Source organism: Amblyomma maculatum, chromosome 7, assembly GCF_055883805.1.
Source record: "Amblyomma maculatum isolate TAMU_Amacu chromosome 7, ASM5588380v1, whole genome shotgun sequence".
In the NCBI taxonomy this organism is placed as follows: Eukaryota; Metazoa; Arthropoda; class Arachnida; order Ixodida; family Ixodidae; genus Amblyomma; species Amblyomma maculatum.
In genome coordinates, this window is record NC_139350.1 from 132,696,842 (window position 1) to 132,709,556 (window position 12,715).

Genomic DNA, 12,715 nt, shown 5'->3' on the forward strand with positions numbered 1-12,715 from the left:
CTAACAACGAGCTTTTTGCTGCGAAAGCAACACTACGTTAGGTCTGAGCGATTTCACGGAGCCCCGGAGAGCCCCAACTGCACATGCGCAAGGAGCGAGTGACGTCATAAGGAGCACAGCTGGAGAGCTGCGTTGGAACTGCTGCCAACTCCTCCGCTGCGCGGGCGACTCAGAGGTGACGCTGTCACCGCACCAGCTGCACATGTGCCAGGAGAGTGTGACGCCCCACGGTGCACAGCTGGCGCGCTGAGGCCACCGCCGACACCTCTGCAGTGTCTCTTAAGAGGAGAATGGCGAAAGCCTACCCTTCCTCTCCTATCATTTGCTTCACATCATTTGCCTCTTATCGGCATTCGTTGCAGTGCTACATATAATTATGATTGGTTTACAGGAAAGGAAAGGTGCATTATCTGTCACACTTTCACCGGCAAAAGTGTTTAAATGGTACACCACTGCTTCTGTCGCGTGGTGTTCCATGGACACGTTCAAGCCTCCTCCAGAATGCTGATGGGGCCTCAGACTGCAGCGCTCCATTTGGCCCCAGCGGCTACCACGCTCGGAGGGCCACCCCTCTTTATGGAAAGCGCGCCGCGTTCACCACACCTCTCCTTCTAGCCACCCTACCGGTGGAGAGCTACGGAGTAATTTCGACCACCTGGGGATCTTTAATTTGCACAGACATCGCACAGCACACGGACGCTTCTCCGTTTTGCCCCCATCAAAAAGCAGCCGCCGGCAATCAGGTTTGAGCCCGGGTACTCTGCCTAGAACGCCGGTGAACTGTGATGCGTTCAACGAAACGCTGGTTGAGTTCGATGCAATGCTCGGTCGCCTGCAGCCAAAACTTTCGCTCCACATTCGGTTCAGCAGCGTTGAAACCTTAAATTTTTTTAAATATTTTTTGGCGACAAAAGTGGGAGGCAAGTTAATTACATGTGTAAATACGGTACGTGTATGTAAGGCCTGAGAAAATGCCGCGCAAAGGTTACCGTGCCAGCATTGGTGGTACACTCGCTCTTTGCTCGCATAAAAAAAAAATGATGTGTTCACATCCGTTCACTATCACCCATTATCCTCCTAATGTACAAAACATCCGGTACCCTTGTCAGTGCTATTATTGCTAGAATTTCATATTTCCTGAATTTGTAATTTACAAGTTCCCATCTGCTAGCAGTGTTCCATTAACCTTTTACTTTATTTGAGCAGCTAGAACAAGGCAACCTTGATGTAACAAAATTCACGATTTAACGAAAATTTCGGCTGCAATTAGGACTTTGTCATATAGAGGTTCGATTGTATATCTGAAAATAGCACCTTGGTGGGCCATCAAGATCAGCGCTGCTGAGGGTGCGAAAACTGAGCGACCTGCTATTAAAATTTATAGAAAAAGGAAGCAAATCCTCAACAACAAATGGGGGGGAGAGGTTCTTTACGCAAGCAGAAACTAGATATCACGCGAGCTTTCGATATGCTTTTGTGATTTTTGATTATCCAAACCCACATAAAAATATTACCACATTAGCCTTACAAAAATGTGTTGCCTCTACAATCATTTTAATTTCATCAGTTTTGACAGCACTGAGCTAAGCCCATCTAGCCATATTGACAACCACAAACTTTGCACGATAGTGTTTTCCTTGATGCATACGTGGACTGATGCCTTAGTTATCACAATGGGTTGATTTAAGAGGAAGCAGGGGAGTGGAGGGAGGCACTAAAATAATACGAATATGCTTTATGATAAGAGTCATATCGAAATGTCACTGTATATGCAATTATAGACATGCGGTTTTTGATATGGAAGAATGACACAATGATTGTGAGCAACATTTAGCATACACCAGGCTAATGTCTGCCTGCAGAAAAAAAAAGAGCAATTGTTGCAGATCAAGTTAGAACAGTGAAGTTATTTAGTTGGCACTGCGTGGGATTTCTTAAAATACATCTTGGCAGGTGGACACGGCAGCAGCCTCAGCGGCAACATGCTAAGGAACCCTTTCTGTTTTGTGCTGCAGGTTGTTGCGGTTCTGCTGCAAGCTGAATTATCGTCATGCAGTTGTTTCAGCGCTACACCAAGTCACAGTGAAAGCCTGGGGGCGTATCCGATATCATCGACACGTGTCGGTAGCATTTGCCTCGTGGAAGATCCAACAGCGCCAGCTATCATCGCCACGTCAATGCCAACAGCGGTTACGTCGATCTACATGACCTGCTTCCCCGCTATAAAAGGACAGACCACATCGAGCCTCATCAGTGGGCACGGCAGCAGCCTCAGCAGCAACATGCTAAGGAACCCTTTCTGTTTTGTGCTGCAGGTTAATCGATACTTATCTACTAAACGCTATCGAAGCGATAACCGCTTCTTAGTGCTGCTGCCCTGCCCGCTACCTTTGATGAATGTCTTCAGTTATGTCATTTCTATATCGAGAGACCTGTTGGCGTGTGGGGATGTTGAGGCGAATCCGGGCCCTACTGAAAAAGAAATGCTTTTAGAATTACTGGACGGCCAGGGAAAGTTGACCGCAGCTATGGAAGCCTTATGTAGTTCTCAAACTGATATTGAGCGGAACATTTCAGCTCTGACCGAAAGTATAGAAGGTTTGGAAAAACAGCTGACAGATTTGAACGCTTTGAACAACCGTGTGAGTCTAATAGAGGACACTGTCGAGAAAGTTGATAAACAGTTATCGGCACTTCTCTCCAAAGTCGATGACTTGGAAAATAGGAGTCGCAGAAACAATTTAGTTATATACAGATTAGTTGAGGAAGACGAAGAAACAGCAGCTGAACTTGAAATTAAACTGATTACTGAGGTGTTTTAAGACAAATTAGGGGTAACTGTCTCTGGCATTGATAGGTGTCATCGACTAGGTCGAAAAAATAGAGATAAGGGACGTCCTGTGATAGTGAAGTTTATAGATTACCGAGAAAAAGCATCAGCATTAAAGTCCGCCTACAAGCTAAAGGGATCCTCAATTTCAATTTCTGAAGACTTTTCTACCAGAATGCGGGAAATCCGAAAGCACCTGTGGAAGAGTGCAGCCCAGGAAAAGAAAAATGGAGCCAAGGTGAAATTGGTGTACAATAAATTGTCCGTTGACAACATAATGTATGGCTGGGATGAAGCGAAACATGCCCGTTTTAAGCTAAACAGCAAAAACAACTGACAGCAAAAGCCCGTTCCCAAATCGCTAAAACTATTGAATGTAAACTGCAGAAGCATATTAAATAAAGTTAGTGAGTTAGAAGGAATTTTACTTTGCGAAGATCCAGATATCGCTGTTTTAACTGAGACATGGTTAAACGAAACCATTTACGATAGCGAATTCGCACCGGCTGACTACAGTGTACTTAGAAAAGACCGTGGTAGCAAAGGAGGAGGAGTCGTCATAATCTTCAAAAATGATTTAAATATAGTGAGCATGCCTGGAGTGCCTAATATCGAATGCATTTTCTGTAAGGCTTACCACAACAATGTCCGGTACATTGTTGGATCTTTGTATAGGCCTCCTGGATCACCTGTCAGTGTTTTAAATAATCTAGCACAGGGGTTCTCAAACTGGGTTCCGCGGAACACAGGGGTTCCGCGGGCTGTCTTCTTGTGTTCCGCGAGAATCCTCAGAGCTCAGGGCAAGTACTGCTCTCAAAGAAAAATTTAATGGTGAAGGCTTGGTGAAATTTTGGATGGAGACTGCTCCGTTGTTTCCATGCCTCTTTGAAAGGGCAGTGGACATTTTGCTTCCCTTTGCAACTACATATGCATGTGAACAGGCATTTTCAGCCCTCGCCTATCTGAAGAACAAGCACAGGAGCCGTCTTGACCCGGCAGCTGATATGAGACTGACTCTGAGGGGGAGGGGGGGGGGCGGTTCCCTGGAACTATTTGAAGGCTTTTGGGGTTTCTCCAAGCAAAAAAGTTTGAGAACCCCTGATCTAGCAGATATGAGAATTTTTTTTAAGCCAAATGATCAAATTATTTTAGCAGGCGATTTCAACTTACCGGACATTGACTGGCCAAATTTCGCAATTAAAACCTATAGCGATGAATCAAGTGAGGCCATGCTTGATATAGTGTTCTCATATGACGACACAAACTGTAGAGCAGCCGACCCGAATACAAGGGAGTTCAAAATCCACACTAGACCTTTTTTTTTTTTCTTTCTGGCACAATTTTAGATACAGCTAAATGTGTAGTCATACCCGGTATCTCTGATCACCAAGCCGTTCTACTTACTCTTTCCGGCTTAACTGTTGATAAAAATTGCTCAGAAATGCATTTTAGAAACTTCTCTCGAGCTGATGATGTTTCCATTGTCGATGTTCTTTCCTTCAACTTTGATACATTTTGTAATAGCACTGACAGTGTTCAAAAACTTTGGGACCGGTTTAAAGCTATGATACATGAATGCATTGAATGCCACGTGCCGGTTATTGTTAAAAAGATAACAAAAAACCCATGGATTTCTCGGGCGACACTGCAGTTAAAAAGAAAACTGAAACGGATGAAAAAGAAAAAAGCAACTAGTAATTCTCTGGAATTAGAACAAAAGATCAGTTTGCTTAGCTCTCAGCTCAAACAGAACACTATCGCTGACAAACAGCGTTACTTTGAAGAATCGTTACCCAAATTTATCTCGGAGTCTCTCGGGAAATTCTGGCGTTTGGTCTCCCCAACGTCAAAGGTTAATAATGAGTTTGAAATGAAAGGTGTTTTGGTCAGTGATGCAAAAACAGTATCTAATGAATTCAATGAACATTTTAAGTCCGTGTTTAATGATGACAATAACATTTTTCCGAAATTTGAAGCTTCCCTCCCGCCTCTGGATGACGTTGTAGTTAGTGAGCATGGCATTTTAAACACGTTACTTAACTTTGACATAAAGAAATCACCTGGACCAGAGAACATACCTAACGCCTTTTTGAAAAGATATGCACAATGGACATCTAAGTACTTATTTGTTATATTTACAAGGTCCTTACATGAGGGTCAAGTGCTGAGAGACTGGGGAACTGCTAGAGTGAAACCGCTTCATAAAAGTGGAGACAAGCGATTAATCAAGAACTACCGCCCTATTTCACTCACATCAACTGCTTGTAAACTACTTGAACACATAATTCACAATCACATATCAAACTTTCGCGAAGCTAATAATTTTTTTACTAAATATCAGCATGGATTCAGGAGGGGTTACTCAACTTGTACACAGTTAGCAGAAACTATACATGATTTCGCCTCGTCAATTAACAATGGAACGCAGATTGATGCCGTATTTATGGATTTCTCGAAAGCTTTTGATAAGGTTACTCACGAAAAGTTAATTTATAAACTGGATACAATACTTCATAACATACAATTAGTAAAATGGATTTCAGCCTACCTTTCAAATAGAGAACAATTCGTTGTCTTTAACCATCATTCTTCTGACAGGCTTACAGTCCACTCTGGCGTCCCTCAGGGCTCTGTTCTTGGTCCTCTGTTATTTTTAATATATATTAATGATATTGTCATTAACATTCCTGTAAAAATTAGACTTTACGCTGATGATTGTGTTATTTATACAGAAGTGAGAACTGTATCTGATTAACAACTACTTAATGGTGCGTTACAGTTTTCAAATGGTGTGAAGCATGGCAAATGTCCATTAACTTTGAAAAAACTGTACTAATGAGAATCACTCACAAAAAGAAAGTCTTACCCTTCGATTATTGTATTAACGGCATGACACTAACTGAAGTGGCAGAATATAAATATCTAGGGCTCTGGGTCAGTAACAATCTTAGTTGTTGATCTCATAACGTGTAACGCTTTCCGTAAACTCTTTTTCTTGAGACGGGCATTGCGGTTGTCTACTCCATCTGTACGCCTGCTTGCTTACAAATCTATTGTTCTGCCTACCTTAGATTATGCTTCAATCATTTGGGACCCATTCACGCAAACTAACATGAATAAATTAGAGAAAGTTCAAAAGAGGGCGGCACGATACATATATAACAACTACCGGCGTACATCAGTAACACACCTCTTAATTCAAGCTGGCCTTCCGACAATAACTGAGCGAAATCGTTGTGCACGACTTAAATTTCTGTATCAATTAATTAAAAGACATTACAGATCAGAACTCGCCGATTTGCTTGTTTTTTCGTCCGGATAGGCAACCCGACAACGACACCAGCTAACTTTAACTCCTTTTCGCGTTCGAAATAACTGCTTTAAATACTCATTCCTTCCACGAACTATTTCCGATTGGAATAACCTCACTAACAATGAAGTGCTGCAGCCATCACTGACGTTGTTCTCGCAACATATCACCTAGTTTCTTTTTATTGCTTTTGTTATTTCACTGCTGTGTTGTATATGTTTGGTTTTATTATTAATTGTTCAGAAGAGCTTCAACTTTCACTGTAATTATTGTTCATTTTTGCCTGTTTTGTTAAACTACATAGTTTGTATTCCCACCCTTCTAAAATCCCAACACTGGGATTGCAGTATCAATAAATAAATAAATAAATAAATAATCTTTTTGCCTTGCATACTCCTCCTCACAAGTGTTTATCACTCCCTTTGCTTATTCCTGCCACATCCTGCACAATCTGATACAGTCGAACCCGGATATATTGAACTCGAAGGGGATCGCGAAATAGTTCGATAAATCGATAATTCGATATACAGAAATCGGCTTGGGACGGCACTTACGATGCGAAAAAACGATACTGTATTTGTCGTGTAATAACTCACTCACTAATGAACCCACCCTCCACTTTTGCACTCGAGAATTTTGAAAAGAAAAAAGCGTTAAGGCCAGCTCGCTCACATGCAAGCGTTTAAGCGATCTCAGCGACGAGAGGCAGCGACAGAGCAAAAAATTTCCAACTTGTTGGAACTATGTACCTCTGCCGTAGGAGCCACCGCAGCTCAAAACAAGGTTTCTGTGTCGCCGCGGCAGAAATCACCAGCGTTATCGCTTGCATGTCGCACTCCGTTTCGGTCGTCTCATCCACAGCTCATTTCTTGGCAGCGTGCCAAGATGCTGCGCAGCGATAACATCGCAGCGCGTTTATCTTTTGATAGCTCCTGCTGCGGCGGGGAGCGAACTTGGCAGACTGCCCGTGATGGCTTGATTGCCCAAGCCTGGTTCGATTTATCACGCCGCGCTTGGGGCGGGCGTAGTCTACTGCCACAAAATCATTGGAAAGCGTGACAAAGTAGCTGCAAATGCTGTTTGAAGCGAAAAATGCTAAAAGCCCGTGTCATGATCGCAGCTGACCGCGTGCTTTCGTTGATTCATGCATGCAAGAATAAACGACTCCAGCAAAAAAAAAAAAAGAAAAAAAAAAAAGCCGCTTCCTAACGCCATATTTTACGCTACGTAGCGCGTACAGCACAATGATAAAAACAAACGACTCTCACAAAAAAAAAAAAAAAAAGATCGATCTGCTGCTTCTTAACTTCCGCAGGCGCCATAGCCACGTCAGCCGCCACGTACAGAGGGTTCGCAACACAGGCTGGAGAAAGCGTCCGACGTTCTGTCTGAAAACGGGCTGAGCTGGCTTGGCGCATGCGTAGCGCGTGCTACTGCAAACAAAGGCCCGGAAAGAGGAAGGAGAGAGATAGCTCGGCAAAAGAATGGGCACACCCTTGCGCTTCGCTCTATCGCGTTTTCCCCCTCTCGTTCCCACCGGTTCTCTGGTTCATTCACGCACATGGCTTGCAAACATCATGTGCTGGCGCGCGGGAAACAATAACCGCAGATGCGCGCACCTTTGGGCAATGGGCGCGGCGCTGTCCTAGCCGAACTGTCACCTCTCATTCATTCCGCGCGTGGCTTGAAAACGTCATGCGGCAAACGGCCGAGGGTGATGCGATCGTCATTGGGGAAAGCACACTTTCTAGTGCGTGGTGTGGAGTTCGATATATCGAACGACCGATGAAATTGAGTTCAATATATGACGCGGCTTTCCTATACTTTTACATGGGATTTTCAAGGGGATATTCCGTGAGTTCGATATAACCAAAATTCGATGTAACCGGGTTCGACTGTATTTTGGGTACTCAAGTTAGCCTAAATTTTTGCTAACCCAAGAAGAGCGTGTACACATTCCATACAGCGATTAACAAGGCCCTGCCATTTGCTCCTAAACCTGCTGTACAAGCACACAACCATGCACTCTGCACAAGCACAGATGTTTAGTCTGCCCCTGAGGCTTCACTCCCATCTATCATACATACCACCATCGCAGTCTCATGCAGAAAAACGCACATCACCAAGAGCCTCAGAACATACGCATATGTATGAAGGCCACCCACTGTTCCATGAGTGGTTCATTTTGAGCCAGCACTGAGGCGGATGCACCAACGGGAGCTGGCTGACAATATCGTGCAGCACGGGCAGCATCCTCTAGCTCTTCATGGGTGGGCACCCCAGAAGATGGGTTGAGAGCATACACTACGTTCTCCTCGAGGGTGAGGTCCATCGAAGAGAGTCGCAGCCACCACACAATGGCACAGGTGTTCCTCTTTCACTGCATGCACATCCACACCATCTAGGTACTGCACAGGAACAACAGAAATAGCATGTCAAACTTTAAAAGTATTTTCGTTCAGCAGCTGTCTTTTGTCAAGTCAATTCTAGCATCCATATTATTTACGCATACATGCCAAAGATGGCGCGTAATTAGAAACCCTGTTGTTTGTCTTTTCATCGTCAGCAGAAGTCTGCCCGACATCTCAAACATTAACCGAGGCTCCGTGTACTAGACTTGTGAGAAGCAGTGTCAGAGAAGCTCTCCTAGACATGAAAACAAAAAGAGCCAGTATGGGGAGATGTCATGCATACTATCTAAGCAGCCAGTATGGCTTCTGTGCTCTCAGCTGGCATAGGCCATGTGCTCAACCCAGGCCACTACCCTCATTTGTTCCTTAACAAAACAGTGGCATAACAAGGCTACCAAAATGAAAGTGATAATATGGTACTCTACTGAAGCCAGTTCTATTGAACACATCAAGCTTCTAATTCCAATGCCTACAGGCATTTAAGAAGCATCTTTAGGCAAACTCCTAGGCCACGATGGTGCTGCATGGTAGAGCCCTGCACGGACCGCATTTCGTGGCCTGGGCCTCACCTGAGTCCAAGTACCCAGGCCCCCTAACTTATCATTCTTCTGAGCCCGACCCGGCCCGGGCCTACAGTAAAGCGTGAGGTGAATTGGTCAATGTCTCTGGTTGTACGTGAAGACAAACTGACATTTTTAATGCTGCATATACAGTAGAACCCTGTTGTTACGTTCCTCACTGCTGCAATTTCCCGGCTGTTACGTCGCTTTCATCCGGTCCCAGCATTGCTCCCGTAGGATCCAATGTATTGGGATCCTCGTTGTTACGTTGTAGCTGTGAAAGCGTTCCCGCATGATGCGTCGCAACTGGTCACCGCGAACCCGCCTGAGGCAACACGCGCCAACCACCATTTTGACTTGTGAAGAGTCTTGGCTAGGCTTGGCTATGCAACTAACTTCAAGAAGCCGCACGCGAGTTGGAGAGGCCGCCACTAGATGGCCATCTGCCTCGTGAACGTCGGCTAGGTGGCGTGCACCGCCACCGCCCGATTCAAAGGGTTCAGCTTCATCCATCCATCCATCCGTCGAACCAGTCTACGACAAAGCCGGTCATGAACCAGTCGAACTAACCCTTGTATTTGTATCCGACGATCGCGATCTGACGTTCTTCGATGGCGTCGCGCAAGCGGAAGGCGCTTTCCCTCCAGGAAAAGCTGGACGCACTCAACGCTGTCGACAGGCAGCCAGCACGGAAAAGAATTGATATTGCCAAAGACCTTGGTCTGCCACCATCGACGCTTAACAGCATCGTCTCAAAGTGTGCCGAGATTGGAGGCAATGCAGCGCTTTTCGGCCTGAAAGCTAAGCAGGCTCGTGGGGCCAAGTATGGAAACCTCGACGAGGCTCTTCTGACCTAGTTCAAGCAAGCTCGCGCTGCCGGCGTCAACTTTGATGGCAGCATTTTGCGCGAGAAGGCAGTGGACATCGCCGACAAACTGGGCATCACGGACTTTGCACGTCGAATGGCTGGATCGACCGTTTCCGGAAGAGGCACGGCATCGCGTACAAGACAGTAAGCGGTGAATCAGCAAGTGTGAACTTAGCAACAGTCGACGATTGGAAGGCCATGCTATCTGCTATACTAATTGAGGGCTATGCGCCTCGTGACATCTACAACGCCGATGAAATGGGCCTTTTTTTTTCGGGTGCAGCCGTCGAAGTCCCTAAGCCTGAAAGGAGAAGCGTGTCACGGAGGCAGAAACAGCAAAGAGCGATTGACGGTGCTCCTTTGCTGCAACATGGATGGTTCCGATAAGTTAAAGCCATGGGTAATCGGCAAATATCGAAACCCGCGGTGCTTGAAGAACACTCACCTGCTGCCGTGTCACTACAGAAGTAACAGTCGTGCGTGGATGACAAGTTCGTTGTTCAAAGAATTTCTTCGCTACTTCGACAACAAGGTGGGATCCCAGTGCAGGAGTGTTCATCTTTTTTTAGACAATTGTGCTGCCCACCCAAGAGACCCGCAGTTTTTTCGAAACGTCAAGCTTGTGTTCTTACCACCGAACACTACAAGCCATCTGCAGCCGCTGGATGCCGGTGTCATAAAGAACCTGAAGCATTCCTACCGGAAGTGTGTTGTGAAGCGCTGTCTTGCGCGTATTGATCGTGAACAGCAGCCAACGACCATTTCGGTGCTTGACGCTATGCACTATGTCGCTTCAGCGTGGGCTGCAGTGGCCGCATCAACTGCACAGCACTGCTTCGCGCAGTGTGGCTTTCGCACGGACGGCGAAGGGGAATTTCCTGCCACAGACGCTGGGGAGTCGGAAGCAGCCTCTTGCGATCAAGAGCTCACTGAGGCGATAGATGTGCTGGGTGCCACAGGACTCACATACGACGACTATGTCGCAGTGGATGCTGCCGTCGTAACATTGAAGTGCCAGAGTATCGGTGATATTGTTGCGAGCTCGGTTGCGAGTGAAGCCACAGATTGTGATGACGAGCTCAAGCCACACGATTCCGAGGATTTGTCAGATCCGAGCTTTGGAGAAGCGGTCGCGGCTCTGGACCTCCTCCGTAGGTATGTCGCACCTCAAAGCGACGCAGACAGCAATGCGGCTTTCCAGGCTATTGAGAAGCGCCTGGTGTTTTCTAGCGAGCGAAAGAAACGGCAGTCCACTATTCTTGACTTTTTATAAAGTCCTAACGTCACTTTGCGAAAATAAATTGTTTGAAGTGAAAGCTGCACAGTTCTCGTTCCTTTTCAGAGCCTACCTCACTGTTGCAGTTTTCCCGGCTGTTACGTTTTTTTTTTCTCGGACCGGTGAAAAACGTATGAACGGGGTTCTACTGTATTTGAAAGACCTTCACATCTTGTCTCGTTTGTCTCCTCGTACGTCCTCCTAGCTTTATCAGGCTCTGATTTAGGGGTTTCTGCCCCCCCGGAACCTTTGTTAACAGGGTGCACGCTTGACAACATTCAGTTAATATATTGAACTGGAATTTTGGTTCTATTAGCATCAAATATGTCACATTTATTCCCCAGTTCAAGCTCCAGATAAGACAAGAAAATTTTTGATACCTTTGGGTTGAAATTATTGAGTCTATTGCACCCAATTTGTACCAAGTGCAAATGCGATAAATTATTAGGTAATTTACGGTCTCCAACAATTTGCTCCCATACTTGAACGTGCATATGTAAGACGTTAAAAGACTAGCATGAACATCTGGGAGGAAATTGGGACTCTTAATGCACACATTATGACAATCGCATGTTTCAACGCACAACAGCCATTTCAGTACATCACAGACGTCAGGTAGAAAGGTGAGTGACTGCAAAGCAAGAAGCGTGTAATGGTGGTGACAACTGCCTGAAACAATTAAATAAATGCAGTTCTCACTTCAGCAAGAGTCCCTCAAAAAAGAGACTTCAGAGGCAGCATCCAGCGCATCCGTTGCATATTGTCCAGAAGCAGAACTTTGGGAGTCTCCACAACTGCACGGGCAATTGCTATGCGCTGGCGTTGTCCTTTGCTTGGCTGGCAGTCTTGCTCATCAACCTCAGTCTCGTAACCCTGATAATGAAGGGGAAACACAACAATTACATCAGACCCCTTGTAATCGTGTAAAAAGTAAGCACTATGTGCACCCCCTCAGAGGTGAGTTGCCGACTGTGTACCACATAATTTCATACAATTTGTCTAAAACGAGAAATAAATGTTTAGAACCAATATATGATGCAACACAATGCTGTGGTATTGTTAAAATGAGAGCACAGGATGAATGCAAAATTTCACCTTTCCATTCTGAATAAAAACCCTTAAGACTGGAGATAATAACTGCAATTTTAAAACAGTGAGTGCCAAACATTTCAGCAATCTCCCTTTTCTTTTCTTTTGCCAAAAACGATTCACTCGCCCAACAGAAGAGGCGAAAATAGTGTTTAACATCAACTTTCTAGTATGGGGTTGATATAAAGAAATGGGCAACACAACAGTTTGCACTTCAGTTCAATCTTGCAGTGATGAAAGGCTGGGATCACCCAGTTTCCACTCCCACAGAAATGTTCAGATGTGCTGAAATCAAATCCCATGACCCCCTTTTCCTGGCCGAAATATGGCATTATCCAGGGTGCCGCAAAGCTTGCCTTTGACGTCACACA

The 12,715-nt window shown here is 45.3% G+C and overlaps 2 pseudogenes; one reads left to right on the forward strand and one right to left on the reverse strand.

Annotated features, from left to right (window-relative positions):
- The window catches only part of LOC146184779 (uncharacterized), a 32,683-nt pseudogene extending 22,715 nt beyond the window's left edge, over nt 1-9,968 (forward strand).
- A 1,903-nt stretch (nt 9,969-11,871) lies between these two features.
- Nucleotides 11,872-12,715, reverse strand: part of LOC146184780 (ATP-dependent translocase ABCB1-like) — a 51,010-nt pseudogene continuing 50,166 nt past the window's right edge.